The following is a 13,178-nucleotide window of genomic DNA, read 5'->3' as shown; positions in this document are numbered from 1 at the left end:
TCAGCTTTGTCTGGAGGATGGATCACCCCTTCCCTCCTGGCACCTACACCTCACGTCTCATCATGCCTCCAGAGCTCCCAAGACAGCCGTCCATCCTCAGAAGAACGTGCTTATTCCGCACCAAAATTGTTTCTTTGCGGACTTCCCTGGTGGTCCAGGGGTTAAGACTCCACGCTTCCACTGCAGGGGACACGGATTCCATCCCTGGTCAGGAAGGTCCCACATACCAAAAAATAAAAATAAAAATTAAATAAAATGGTTAATTTTTTTAAAAAAAACTTAGCAGCTCTTAGTCAGGGTTGGGGGAGTCCTCCTTGTGTTCTCACAGTGGCTGGCAGCTGGCAGGTACTCAGGTAGTGCTGGCTGAATGGGAAAAGGCATCACTTGAAAAATGCTGGCTGGATAGGTGGACAGGTAAATGGAAGAGATGAAGCTGACGTGAAGGATGCGGGCCGAGAAGTGTGAAGATCGGAGAGTCCTCCCTGAGTCATTCCAGACCCCCTGGAAAGCCATAGGATTGCCCTGTGCCTTCTCTGACCCTGGTTCTCTTGGCCATAACGTAAGGGCGTTGGGCGACCTGATCCCAGAAGGCCTCTCCTAATCTGATCCTCTATGAGGCTCGGAGCCTGGGGCCTTAGGTGGCATGGAGGGACTTTTCCCAAGGCCGAAGTCTCAGGTCAGCAGTTTTGGACCAAGATACATCACCTGGAAGGATCTACCTGGGGTGGGGACGGGGGGTGGACAGGTCGGGGGGTACTTTGTGCTAGGAGTCAGGGGTCACCGGGAATATCACGCAGTATTCCAAATTCTGACTTTCCCCTTATACGTTCGTGTCCACAGCCATATTCGCTGCTTGCACCCGTGCACACAGCCGGGAGCAGAGGCCACCAGCTCCACGTTTAGGGAGGAGCAGTGGCTTATCCAAGACCTCACAACACATAGCACTGCTGCCATCCTTCATCAGGCTTTGAAGGTCTCTGCAAAACTGGCCCAAGAGAAAGCACTCAGTAAGTCCGGATGCCCGGGACCCTTTGTGTAAATTACTTGGCAGGCCAGCCTCAGTGCAACAAAGTGATGGCCGATCGGTGCTGGCGGGGCGAGGAAAACAGTGACAGGCTTGACACCAAGCATGCTCCTTCCTGCCCTCCTGTTGAGATGTTTCAACTTCTCAACTTGAAAAGCTTCCCTGTCACTGCAGACAGCCAGTTCCTCGTGAGGGCCCTGCCTCTTGCCCACCTCTCCAACCTTCTGCATCTGACACGCCCCTCCTCCCCTCCTTCCCTCGGACACCTGCCCATCACGCCCCACCTCCATGCCTACACCCTGTCTACTCCCGCCTCTGATGCCCTTTTCTATAAGACCAACTCCTTCCCGGTCCTGCTGTTTATTTCCAGCCAGAACTGGTCCCTTCTTTCCTCTGTCCCCCTGGGCTAACGACAGTGCCCGAATTAGCACGCAGTACAACTTGCTAAAACGGTGTGGTTCCCCGCCCCCCTCTCCCCTCCCCCATCACACGGTTCACGGGGGCTTTTAGCTTTGTACTCTCAGTGCTTCCCATATTGCCCCGCACTTAGTCAATTCTTTAGTATATATATAATAACAGCCGACATTTATCGGGTGCAGGTTATGGACAAGGCGCTGTACTGGTTCCCCCCATAGATGAATCCATTGAAGGTGCACAGCTATGGGCAGGGTTGCTCCTGGCCTGTTGCTTGTAGACGCAGCCTTGAGCAGCAACCCATTTGCAGCCTGCAGCAGTGACTGTGCATGGTGACCCTGCCTGTAATGTAGACACCATCATTATCATTGTCACCATCGTCATTGTCATCATCTGCCCCATTTCATAAATTAAGAGTGAGAGGCACAGAGAGCTTCAGGAATTTGCCCAAAGTCACAGAGCTAGTAAATGACAGAGCCAGGATTTGAACCGGCCCTTTGACTCCATAGTTCAAGCTCTTATCTATTATACGCTGCTGTTTTCTACCACACCGGGCTGCCAACAGGTGAGTCTGGGGTGTTGGAATGGAAGAACTAATGGATTGAATGCCTTTAGGAAGACCAAGAATTAGAAGGCATTTCAGGGACTTTGTTAGCCAAAGCCTATGGACACAGATCAAGATGGTGTCCCTTCCAGACCCAACAGTCTATGATGAATTGATGTTGCTGTGGTTCTCTGACTCCCATCCTTTCCCCAACCTGCCCACAGGGCTGAAGTACCTCCTGCTGGCATAGCAAAGACCTGACCCTGCCACGTACTTTACATGGGATTTGGGGCAAATTTCTTAATCTCACTGAGCCTCAATGTTTTCCTCTGTAAAATGTGCCAAAGAATTGTGTCTTCCTTTGTAGTTTGGTTAAGGATTGAAGGACGTGATGCTTATGAATTGCTTAATATGATGCCACAAACATTGTGAGGGCTCAAGAAATGGTTAAAGAAATCATATATATATATACTTTTTTTTTTTTAGGCAAGGTTTTATCAGGGCCCCTGCTGTAGCAGCGGGGAGTGAGAACAAACAACAGGTTCCCTTGCTTGCTGGCTCCTGGGTTGGGGGGTGAGATTGTTCCTTATGTGAGGTGAGGGTAGGGGTGTGTCCAGGGGTCGGGCTGGAGGGGTGGCTTAGGTGTTTTGCCCACCACTTAGGTGGTGTCGAGTGCAGGGGGCATGCTCGGTACCCTGCTTTTGCTCCCAACGCCCTGTTTTTGCTCCCAGCTCTTCAGAAGTGGCAGGGTTTTTTTTGTCTTTTGTACCTTTTGTCCAGAATTTGCCCCAACTGTGCATGCATGCAGTTATTTTTAGTCCCTTATAGTTTCTTTGTATTTTGTTGCTGGAGGAGAGGTTTGTCCAGGTGTGAGCACTGCAGCACTGCGGCAAAGGGTCCCAGGTCCCAGCCGGTCTCATCTGCCCCTGAGAGACTCTACACTGTTATTCTAAGGGGTAAGGGGCCAGAGGTCTCTTCTTCTGAAAATTCTTCCTCCTGGACAGGGGCTGCAGACCCTAGCCTCCCCTAGAGGTGTAGAAGTCCCTTGCTGACTGTTCCAAGGACCTGTAGGGACCTGGGCCACCCTCCGCTGGAATGGGTTGAATTCTTGAGTCATCATGAAACTTACTTCAAACTGTTGGAGCCTAGAAGACACAAACTCAATCAAAAGGTTAAACAAACAAGGGCCCAAAAGGAGAAGAACAACAGTAGCCGTTAAAGGGCCTGGAAAGGGAAGGAACCAGCTTAACTTTGGGAGGGCTTCCTTAACCGTTGACCAGACAGGGGAGGTGATGTCACCCCTGCCAAGAAGCCATTCTGCTTGGGTATATATTTTTGTTAATCTCAGGGTTAAAGTTTAATGTGTTTCTCTATTTTTAGAATGGAAGGTCTGGACCCGTTGGTCCCAGGTCTCCTTCTTGGACAGAAAAGTCTTAGTCACAGGTTTACAACAGTAGGGAAGACAACGGAGTACTAGATGAAACAGCACAAGTCAGTATGACTGAAAAGAAAAGGTTATAAGAAAATAAAAGCCTCCTGCCAGAAAGTTTATTTTTTTAATTTATTTTAATTTTATTTTTGGCTGCATTGGGTCTTTGTTGCTGCGCACGGGCTTTATCTAGTTGCGGTGAGCGGGGGCCACTCTTCGTTGCGGTGCGCGGGTTTCTCATTGCCGTGGCTTCTCTTGTTGCGGAGCATGGGCTCTAGGCACGCGGGCTTCAGTAGTTGTGGCTCATGGGCTCTAGAGCGCAGGTTTAGTGGTCGTGACACAGGCCTTAGTTGCTCCACGGCATGAGGGATCTTCCCGGACCAGGGCTCGAACTCGTTTTCCCTGCATTGGCAGGCGGATTCTTAACCATTGCGCCACCAGGGAAGTCTCCAGAAAGTTTTTTATACCTCGTGGGATCCAAGAGAACAAACTAGAGAAGCAGTTTTCAATTTCCTCATGATATCAAATAGCAAGGATTGGTGGGTAATTGTCTGCCGAAGCCAAGTGGCTTGTCAAATTTTCTCAGTGTTGGTTTCTATCTGGTGTGGCCATCAGGGCTGCTTTCTTTGCTTCCCGATCTGCCCCGTTGTTCCCTTGGGTAACTTGAGAGTTTCCTTTTGGTACCCGCGGCAGTGAACGGCTGCTAGTAGTTTGGTTTTTGAGCAGCTTCTATAAGATATAAACTCTCAGGCCCGTCATTTACAGGGGAATTTTTTGCATTTAAAAGTCCCCTTTCCTTCCAGATAGCTGCATGGGCATATAACACAAGGAAGGCATATCTTGAGTCTGTATTTATTTATTTATTTATTTATTTATTGTGGTACGCGGGCCTCTCACTGTTGTGGCCTCTCCCGTTGCGGAGCACAGGCTCCAGACGCACAGGCTCAGCGGCCATGGCTCACGGGCCCAGCCGCTCCGCGGCATGTGGGATCTTCCCGGACCAGGGCACGAACCCGCGTCCCCTACATCGGCAGGCGGACTCTCAACCACTGCGCCACCAGGGAAGCCCTGGATATATATTTATAATTTACTTCCCCTAAGGTTAAGGCTCCAGTTAGGGCTATTAGCTCAGCCCTCTGGGTTGAAGTGTTAGGTGGCAAAGGTTTTGCTTCTATACAACACTGTAAGCGCTCACAGTAGCGCACCCTGCCGTCCTGACTCCATCTTTAACGAAACTACTGCCATCAGTAAACCATTCTTCCTCAAGGTTTTCTATGGCCTGATCTGTTAGATCAGGTCTACAGGTATAAACCTGGTCAAGGGTCTCAGGGCAGGAATGTGTTAGTTCTGGGCCTCAGCAGGCATTAGTGTAGCCGGGTTGAGGGTGCCTCAAGTTTTAAGGGTTAGTTCTGGGGAGTCAAGGAGTAAAGCCTGGCACTTAGTAAGGCAGCCTCCAGTTAGGCAATGGTGGCCTTTAATTTCCAGAATCCCTTGTACTTGATGAGGGGTCTGGACTTCCAGCGGCTGTCTGAAGGTAAGCTTGTTAGCTTCTTCCACTAATAAAGCCGTGGCAGCTACTGCCCAGAAGCAGCCAGGCCAACCTCGGGCCACAGAATCTAGTTGTTCGGGAAGATAGCCTAGAGGCTGAGGAACTTCTCCCAGCTTTGGGCCCCAGCCCCAGCGAGGCATTCCCTGCCACGGTACCAGCTCCAGGGAGCAGCCTCAGCCCCTGGACCCCGGTAATAGCCCCTCATTTTTTGTTCCCCAGCCCCAGGAAGAGATGTTTCCTGCTATTGCTAAACTCTAGGTTGCCTCAGCATTTCCCATGAGTAGAGTTTACCAGAATTAAGAAATAAAAATACAGGAAGCCCAGTTAAATTTGCATTTCAGATAAACAGCACATCGTTTTTTAGTATAAGTAAGTATTCCCAAATATTACATGGGACCTACTTACGTGAAAAACAAAATTCTTGCTTACCTGAAATGCAAATTTAACCGGGCTTCCTGTATTTTATCTGGCGACCCTACACGTAAGGCCTCTCAATTCTTCCTACACCACTGTGCCTAACCTTCTGTATTAAATGTTCTCTATTAAACTTCCTGGTAAAGGCTCTTTCGTTGCTGGATCCTGCTTGATATAAATGCCGAGTCCAGCAGGATCCGGTGGCTTATTTCTGGAATTCTAAAGTTGCTCCCTTACCCCAGCCTTCTATTCATCTTCCAGCTCCCCAGGAGTTCAAAGAAGAAGACGGAATTCAAAACTAACATTAATTCAGCATCTCTAGATGCCAAGCACTCAAAAAACTGGCAGAAATAAAACACTTTGCTATCTTAATTGCTGGCATCAGGACATCCCAGAGAGAAGTTTTGTTTAGGAAAATACCTTAATAAGCTACTTGGGATGGAATCTGAGACCCTGAGGGCAGAGACTGGGACAACAAAAGAAGTGGCTAATGGGATGCTTAAGAAAATGAGGAAAATCTTTTTTTTGCCTCTGGGAGAGCTGGGAAAAGATGTTTCAATTGCTCTATTACTGGAGAGCAAAGCACCCCCAAACCTGCTGTTGGAAGACCACAATATTATTACGCTCATGAATTCTGTGGGCTGGAAATTGGGGTGGAGCGCAGACAGGTGGCTCGGCTGGGAAGACTCAGCCGGATGGGGCGACTCAACAGCAGGGAGCATCAAAAGTCTGGTGGCGGGTGCAGCCTCAGCTGGGGCTGGTGACCACAGCCAGCATCACAGCGTCTCCATGTGGTCTGGGCTTCTTTACACTAGGGTGGCCTCGGGGGAGCTGGACCTCTTACGTGTCAGCCAAGGTTACCGAAAGCAAGCGTCCCAGTGGACGAGGCAGAAGCCGCATTGCCTGTCATGACCTGGGCTCAGAAATCACGTGATGTGACCTCCCCCTCGTTGTATCGGGGTGAAGCAGTCCCAGACTCCACCTCTTGACGGGAGGGTGGAGAGGTCCCATAGCTGAAGAGCGTGCAAGATGGGAGAAGGTGTTACAATCTTGGCACGATCTGCCATGAGGAGAGAGAGGAGAGAAGGAGGAAAAAGAGAACCAGAAAAGGGCCAAGCGGTGAGAAGAGCATGGAGAGGGAAATGGCTGGGCAGAGTGCCTGGGCGGAGCAGTGGGTGGCCCCAGAAAGTAAAAATGAGTTGTTGACTTCATTTGAACGTTGCGTGCAATGTCACCCTCTTCCCTCCACTAACTTTAGTCCACCTTGGGCTGCTGTGTGCGTGTGCACGGTTCTGTGTGAGCGTGCGCACACAGAAAGAGATGGGTTTCCACGCTCGACTTATCAAGCTGTGAATATGATGAAATGAAGACGCTTAGACTTAAATAATCCAGCGGAAAGGGGAGCAAAACGCCAGAACTCTGAACCCTTGAGCCCAAGTCCATGGGAATTTGCAAAAACGTGGGGTGGGCTTCAGATTTCTATAGAACATAGAAAGGGGAGTCAGGCCAACTTTATTTATTCACTCATGTATTTATTAATTCAAAAAGCTTAGGTTGTGCACCTACCTTGTGTCAGAGACACTGTGCTCGGAGCTGAGACAACAACAGGGACCAAGACATCCAGTGCCCCTGCACTCCTGGAGTTGACATTTTAGTGAGATAGACAATAAACAAGGAAGCAGATACAAACAAAAATGTCAGGGTTAGCCAACAACCCCCAAATCTCAGCCGCTTAAAACAATAAAACTTTATTTCTTATGGAGAAATCCAATATAGGTGTTTTTCAGGTCTTCTCGGATTGGGGGTGCAGGCTTTACTCGAATGTGACCCCCTCCCCATCTGCTAGTCCTCAAGTACAGACCCTCTGTACTTGGCCTTGCAGATGGGAGCAGAGAGAGCAGGGAGGACCGTGCAGGGGGTCTGTATAACAGACTGATGTAACAGTGGGCACCCCTCCTGCCCACGTGCCACTGGCGGCGAGGGCACAGTCACGTGACCGCATCTCACTGCAAGGAAGGTGGGAGGTGTGGTCCAGCTGGATGTCCAGGAGGAGGAGGAAAGTGACATGTGTGATGAAGGAGAGAGACACGGTGTGCAGATGGGGAGTAAGTGGAGGAACCAACTCAGACTGAATGCTCCTAAGAGACGGGATTTGAGCTAAGAGCCGAAGGGCGAGGGGGAGACTGGTTCACACAGCTGGGCGAGAGTGTTCTGGACAGAAAGGGAAGGACAAATCCCAGAAGTGGGTTTGATGTATTTAAGGAGAGGAAGTGGGCCAGTGGGGACGATTTGGGGTGAGAGGAGACAGGTGGGCAGGGGCCTGACTCTGCTGTTCCAGGGAAGCCTCGGGAGGGAGCCTGATGTTAACCCAAGCGCTACCGGAAGCTGCTGAAGCGTCCCAGGCGGGGAGTGCAAGAATCCGAGCTGTGTTTTTCAGAGATCTTGTCCTTTTTGCAAAGGGCAAAGGGACCTTTATGGGTGTCTGAGTTATCTGAATTACAGTTTGCCATTTCCAGTCCTCACAATAGCTTTGGGGAGGAGATGGCATTGGCGCTTTTGTGTGCGTGAGGAAATGGAGGGTCAGAGGCAGGAGTAATCTGTACAGTGTTACTCACGACCTTGACATGGCCAAGTCTGGTTCTGAAGCCAAGGCTGAGAGAGGAGCCCTGGTTGAGAATAGAAGCTAGAGCTCCATCAGGATCCAAGGGTGAGGATGTGCCCAGAGGGGCTGATTCCTGGCAGCATGAGTGCCACCCCCGCCGAGCACAGCTGCACCTTGTCAGCCTCAGGGAAGGCTCCTCCCGGCCCTGGGGAGCAGGCCATAAGGAAGGAAATTTGGGGATGCCTGTGTCTAGGGGTCAGTGGGAAGCTTGGTGACCTTAGGACAACAGGGCTGTCAGTGCTCACTGCAGAGAGAGCGCAAACCCACTGTGCCCCCCTGAATAATGGCCCCTCCCCAGAGATGTCCACATCCTGATCCCAGAACCTGGGAACGTGTTACCTTACACGGTAGCAAGAGGGATTTTGCAGATGTGATTAAGTTAAGGGTCTGGAGGTGGAAAGATCGTCCTGCATCACCTGGCTGGGCTTCATGTAGTCGCAAGGGTCCTTATAAGGAGGAGGCGGGAGAGGCAGAGTCCCAGAGGGAGATGTGACGGCAGAATGATGCAGGGCCCTGAGCCGAGGAGCGGTGGGCAGCCTCTGGAAGCCGGAAAGACCAAGCAAATGATTCTCCCGTCAAGCCTCCAGAAGGAACACAGTCTCATTTTGGACTCCTGACGCCCAGCACTATAAGATAACCAATAAGATAACCAATTCCTTTGGCTTTAAGCCCCCAAGCTGGTTGCAATTTGTTACAGCAACCATAGGAAGCTCACACCCCCATCAGCTAAGACAGCGCCGTGGGGACTTTGAAAGATCCCAGCACTTCTTTGAGGTTGTTGTTTGCTTCTCTCGGTGGTCATTTTTCTTCCCCTTTTTCTGTCCCTCTACAAATATTTTTCATGAAACTCTGAAGCCAACAACAACTGTGGGCTCATGTTGGGAGTGCCAGAGAATGCTTGCCAGGGTCCCCAACCTGGAGCCAGCGTGAGAGCCAGGACAGAGGTGGCAGCTGAGGCCCTGGGTCCAGTGGGAAGGGGGACCGCCGAGTCCCCAAGCTGCCTGGGGCCAGGGTGGGGGACAGCCAGCTTCCCTCCAGTGGGCCTCGTGGCGTCAGAGGAGGCAGGACTCAAGGAGCACCTCCCCTGAAAAATACCCCCCCGCAACAGGGCTTTCGGGAGACTCCAGGGGCCCTTTCCACTCCTGGTTTTCAAGGTTCCTGACAGTGGCCCCCAGACAAGCCCAGCCTTTGATCCTTGGCTACCTTGGCGGAGATGGCGGCGTTGGCCTCCCCAGGGCTGCAGAGCAGCTGGCAGGCCTGGAAAGCAGGGCTTGGTTAATCAGTAAGGTTCTTGTTTGTCTGGCTTGGCCTTTTGATGACTTAGCACCCCTTGGCCTATTTATGAGGGTTGGCGATATCAGCATTTAATAAAATGTAATGAGTAACCTGCATCCAGAGGCTTCCATACCTGCCTTTTATAAACACCGTTCACTGGGCCCAGTCTCCCTGGGGACTTTGGGCTGGGGGCAAATCCGACATCGTTGAGAACATGCAGCTTCCTGTGGGGATGGGGGCCTGAGCCCTGAGCCAGCTGGTCTTGGGTTCTGGACCCAGTTCTCCTTACCTGCTGTGGGTCACCCCGCCTCTCAAGGCCCCCGTGTCTGCCTCTGCAAGGGACATGCCTTTGTCCTTTTGACAAATGCTTATTAACCATGAACTCTACCGCCTGTGCTCAGGAGTATGTGATAGGATGGAAGGAAAGTAGATGAAGGAATTTGGGCTGCCTAATAAGTACCCAATACATGAAGATCCCCTTCCCCTCAGTCCCCAGATGTCACCCAAGTTGGTGTGAGTTTGCCCTCAGAGGGGTCCCAGTGACCCAGGGTTTCTAAGAGAGGCATGTCCGGCTGGTGAGGGGCACCATTCAGGTGGACACGGGACAGGGGTGGCCATCCCAGTGGTGCCAGGCTCAGGCTCTGTGCACCAGGCAGCATGTGGCATGAGGCAAAGAGCCAGGTTCAGGCATCCCGGCTGTGTGTCCTTAAGAGAGTGACTCAGTGTCTCAGAGCCTCAGGTCTGAAATGAGAGTGAGTCGTGCGTCCCCAGATGACAAGGACTCAGTAAGGTGACTGACAGAATGCTGTGCCCTGCGTGGCTGGTGTATAGTAGGTGCTTAGCAGAGGTGGGCTCCTTTCTCTCCTATCAGCTCCACAGCCCTCAAACCCACCCTTGGAGACCCCCAACAATGGAAGACCTCATTCCGTACGGTAGGGAGCTCCCCACGGCTGGAAGCTTTTGAGGAGAGATTGGACTTCCACACGTGGGGTATTAAGAAAAGTTTGAGGCAATTCCCTGGCAGTCCAATGGTTAGGACCCTGCGCTTTCACTGCCATGGCCTGGGTTCAACCCCTGCTCGGAGAACTAAGATCCCACAAGCCACTCAGCATAGCGCAAAAAAAAATAAATAAATAAATTTTAAAATAAATTTTAAAATTAAAATGTATTAAAAAAACAAAAGAAAAGATTGACGTATGTGGGCCTCCTCAGTGGCCTAAGATTCTGTGGAGCCACGTGTTGCTGGCAGGGGACTCCAGAGATGCTGACCACTGGGGAGATGAGAAGAAATTCTGGGGGAGAACGGCAGAGGTGATGGAGTCAAGAGGACACCTCCAGTCGTCAGACCTGCCTTCTACCAGGACACGGGGGCCAGGCTGCGTGTGCCTGCCAGAGGCTACTTGATGGCCGTGTTTAAGGCACAGCTTGTTCTTTTGGCCATGCCGCACACGGCATGCGGGAGCTCAGTTCCCCGGCCAGGGATTGAACCCGTGCCCCCTGCAGTGGAAGCACAGACCCCCTAACCACCGGACCTCCAGCTTGTTCTTGAGGCCCAGAGAGTTTGAAGGACATTTCGGAGAGTGTCAACTGATATGAACGTTAACACGTTAGAACTTGAAGGAGGCGCAGACACCGTTGGGTCCAAACCCTCATTCTATAGATTAGGAAGCTGAAACGCCAAAGCATGGGGATTTGCCCAAGGTGACAGTCAGGTAACTGGCCAGGTCTTCCTAACCAGGGCTATGCCCTGGGTAGACCTGTGGCCTTACACAGGCCAGTTCTACCCTTGCACTCTTCCTCCCAGCAACCTCAGGCTCCCAGGCCACCCCTGTTGGAGAGAAGACCCAACGCTCTTGGCTGGGCAGTAAGAGCCAGAACATTCCAGAGCGTGGGTATGAGAATGCGCAGATGCCTCTGTTCAGCCACCAGAGCCATGGGCGATAGAAGATGCTGAGCCCTCCAGGAAGCTAGGGCAGGGCCACCATGGGGGTCTCCACAGAGGGTCATGGTAGCGGGAGGAAAGTCAGAGGAAACTGTGACAGGAAGTGACGTACCATTTGGACTGGGGTAGTGATGAGATTTGGTATCATATATTGAGTTATTGAATAGTTTCTATATAATGAACAACTGTGCTACATCCTTTAAAAATATTGTTTTGTTTAATTCTTCAATATATTTTCCTCCGAGAGGCTACCTACTGAAAAGACTTTCTCCTTCTTACTCTGTATCTCAGCATTTAACTCAGCGTTCGGCCATTTTGGTTTTTTATTGAAGACATTTATGCATTCGTTCAACATGTTATTAGGTGTTATTAGGCACCTTCCTATCTGCCAGGACTAAAAGCACAGCAAGGGACTTCCCTGGCAGTCCAGCGGTTAAGACTCTGTGCTTTCACTGCAGGGGGTGCAGGTTCGATCCCTGGTCGGGGAGCTAAGGTCCGTGCCGTGGGGCACCCCCCTCCCCCCCAAAAATAAAGATAACATGACAAGAAAAAGTTTTTTAAAAATAAAAATAGTCTTTGCCGTCACAGAGCCTAGAGGTGGGACAGATCTATATTAAATCACCATACAGAAAGTTCTTGATTTTCTCCCATGAAACCGCGAGCCCATGGAGATCAGGGTTAAGTGTGTCCTCGTGGGACAGGCTGAGTGCAGAAGCTCGTGAGATCCTGGTTGTTAAAGATGCAGGAACCTTGCCAACCAGTTAAACTGTTGGTAGCTCGAAATGGATGATAGTGGGTGTGTTTACACCACAGCATCTGGCAAAGGCCACACACCAGGGCTTTTTTCTTCTTTTGCAGAGTGTGGTTTACCAGCACGACCTCTTGCCCTCCGTACCAGGGGGCCCACACACAGTGAGAACTTAGTAATTGATGAACACTCACATATCCATTTCTTTGAAAGAGGAAGCATTTTTCAGATGAGGAAACTGAGCTTGAAGCGGTTTAGTAATTTGCTCAAGGTTATGCAGCTTGTAAGTGGCGAAGCTGGACTTCAGACTCAGGCCTCTGGCTCCCTCTCTGCTCTCAGCTTCCCGTCTGCACGGCCAGGTCTTCTGGGGAAAGAGCACCGTCTACGCAGCAGGAAGGAGCCTGGACACCCGGGGCTGCCCGATGAGGGGAAGAAGGAGTCTGAGACACCACCTTGTGAGATCAGAGCTGGGTTTCTGAAAGTGGAGGCAAAGAATGCTTTTGCCTATTGTTGATCAGTTTTGTTTCCAAAAATATAAATGTCCACCTGAGGGGCCTGGAATCCTTCCCAGAAAGGCACATGTGAAGCCAGGGTGAGGTCAGCTGACGCACCCCGGGGCCGATTGTTTCAATGTGCAGCTGACGGTGGAGCTCACAGACAGACCTGCCTCTTTTTTTATAAGAAGAGGTAGCTCAGGAGGGTTCGGTGTCCCTGGGCTGGCCGCAGCTCTTGCCGCCTCCGTGAACTTGAGGGCTCCTTGCAGGCTTGCCTGCCGTGGCCTGAGCATCTCAGTAACACCTGGGTCTATTAGTACTGACAGCAGCGTCAGCACTTGGTAAACATGATGCGTGAAGGAGACAGAGTATCTCTGATGTGGGTTAAACAAATAACACCTATGTTTATTCTGACTTAAAAGTAACCAAGGTACTTCCCTGGTGGCGCAGTGGATAAGACTCCATGCTCCCCACGCAGGGGGTTTGATCCCTGATCAGGGAACTACATCCCATGTGCATGCCGCAACTAAGAGTTCTCATGCCGCAACTAAGGAGCTGGTGAGCCGCAACTAAGGAGCCCACCTGCAGCAACCAAAAAAAAAAGGTAACCAAAACTTAATATAATGTCATTTGGGATAACACAAAGAATTATAAGAAAGAAAATAAAAGCTATACCTAGTAGT

Source organism: Aethalodelphis obliquidens, unplaced genomic scaffold, assembly GCF_003676395.1.
Source record: "Aethalodelphis obliquidens isolate GAN/ISIS:26980383/991018 unplaced genomic scaffold, ASM367639v1 scaffold41, whole genome shotgun sequence".
Classification (NCBI taxonomy): Eukaryota; Metazoa; Chordata; class Mammalia; order Artiodactyla; family Delphinidae; genus Aethalodelphis; species Aethalodelphis obliquidens.
This window is presented reverse-complemented; position numbering follows the sequence as displayed.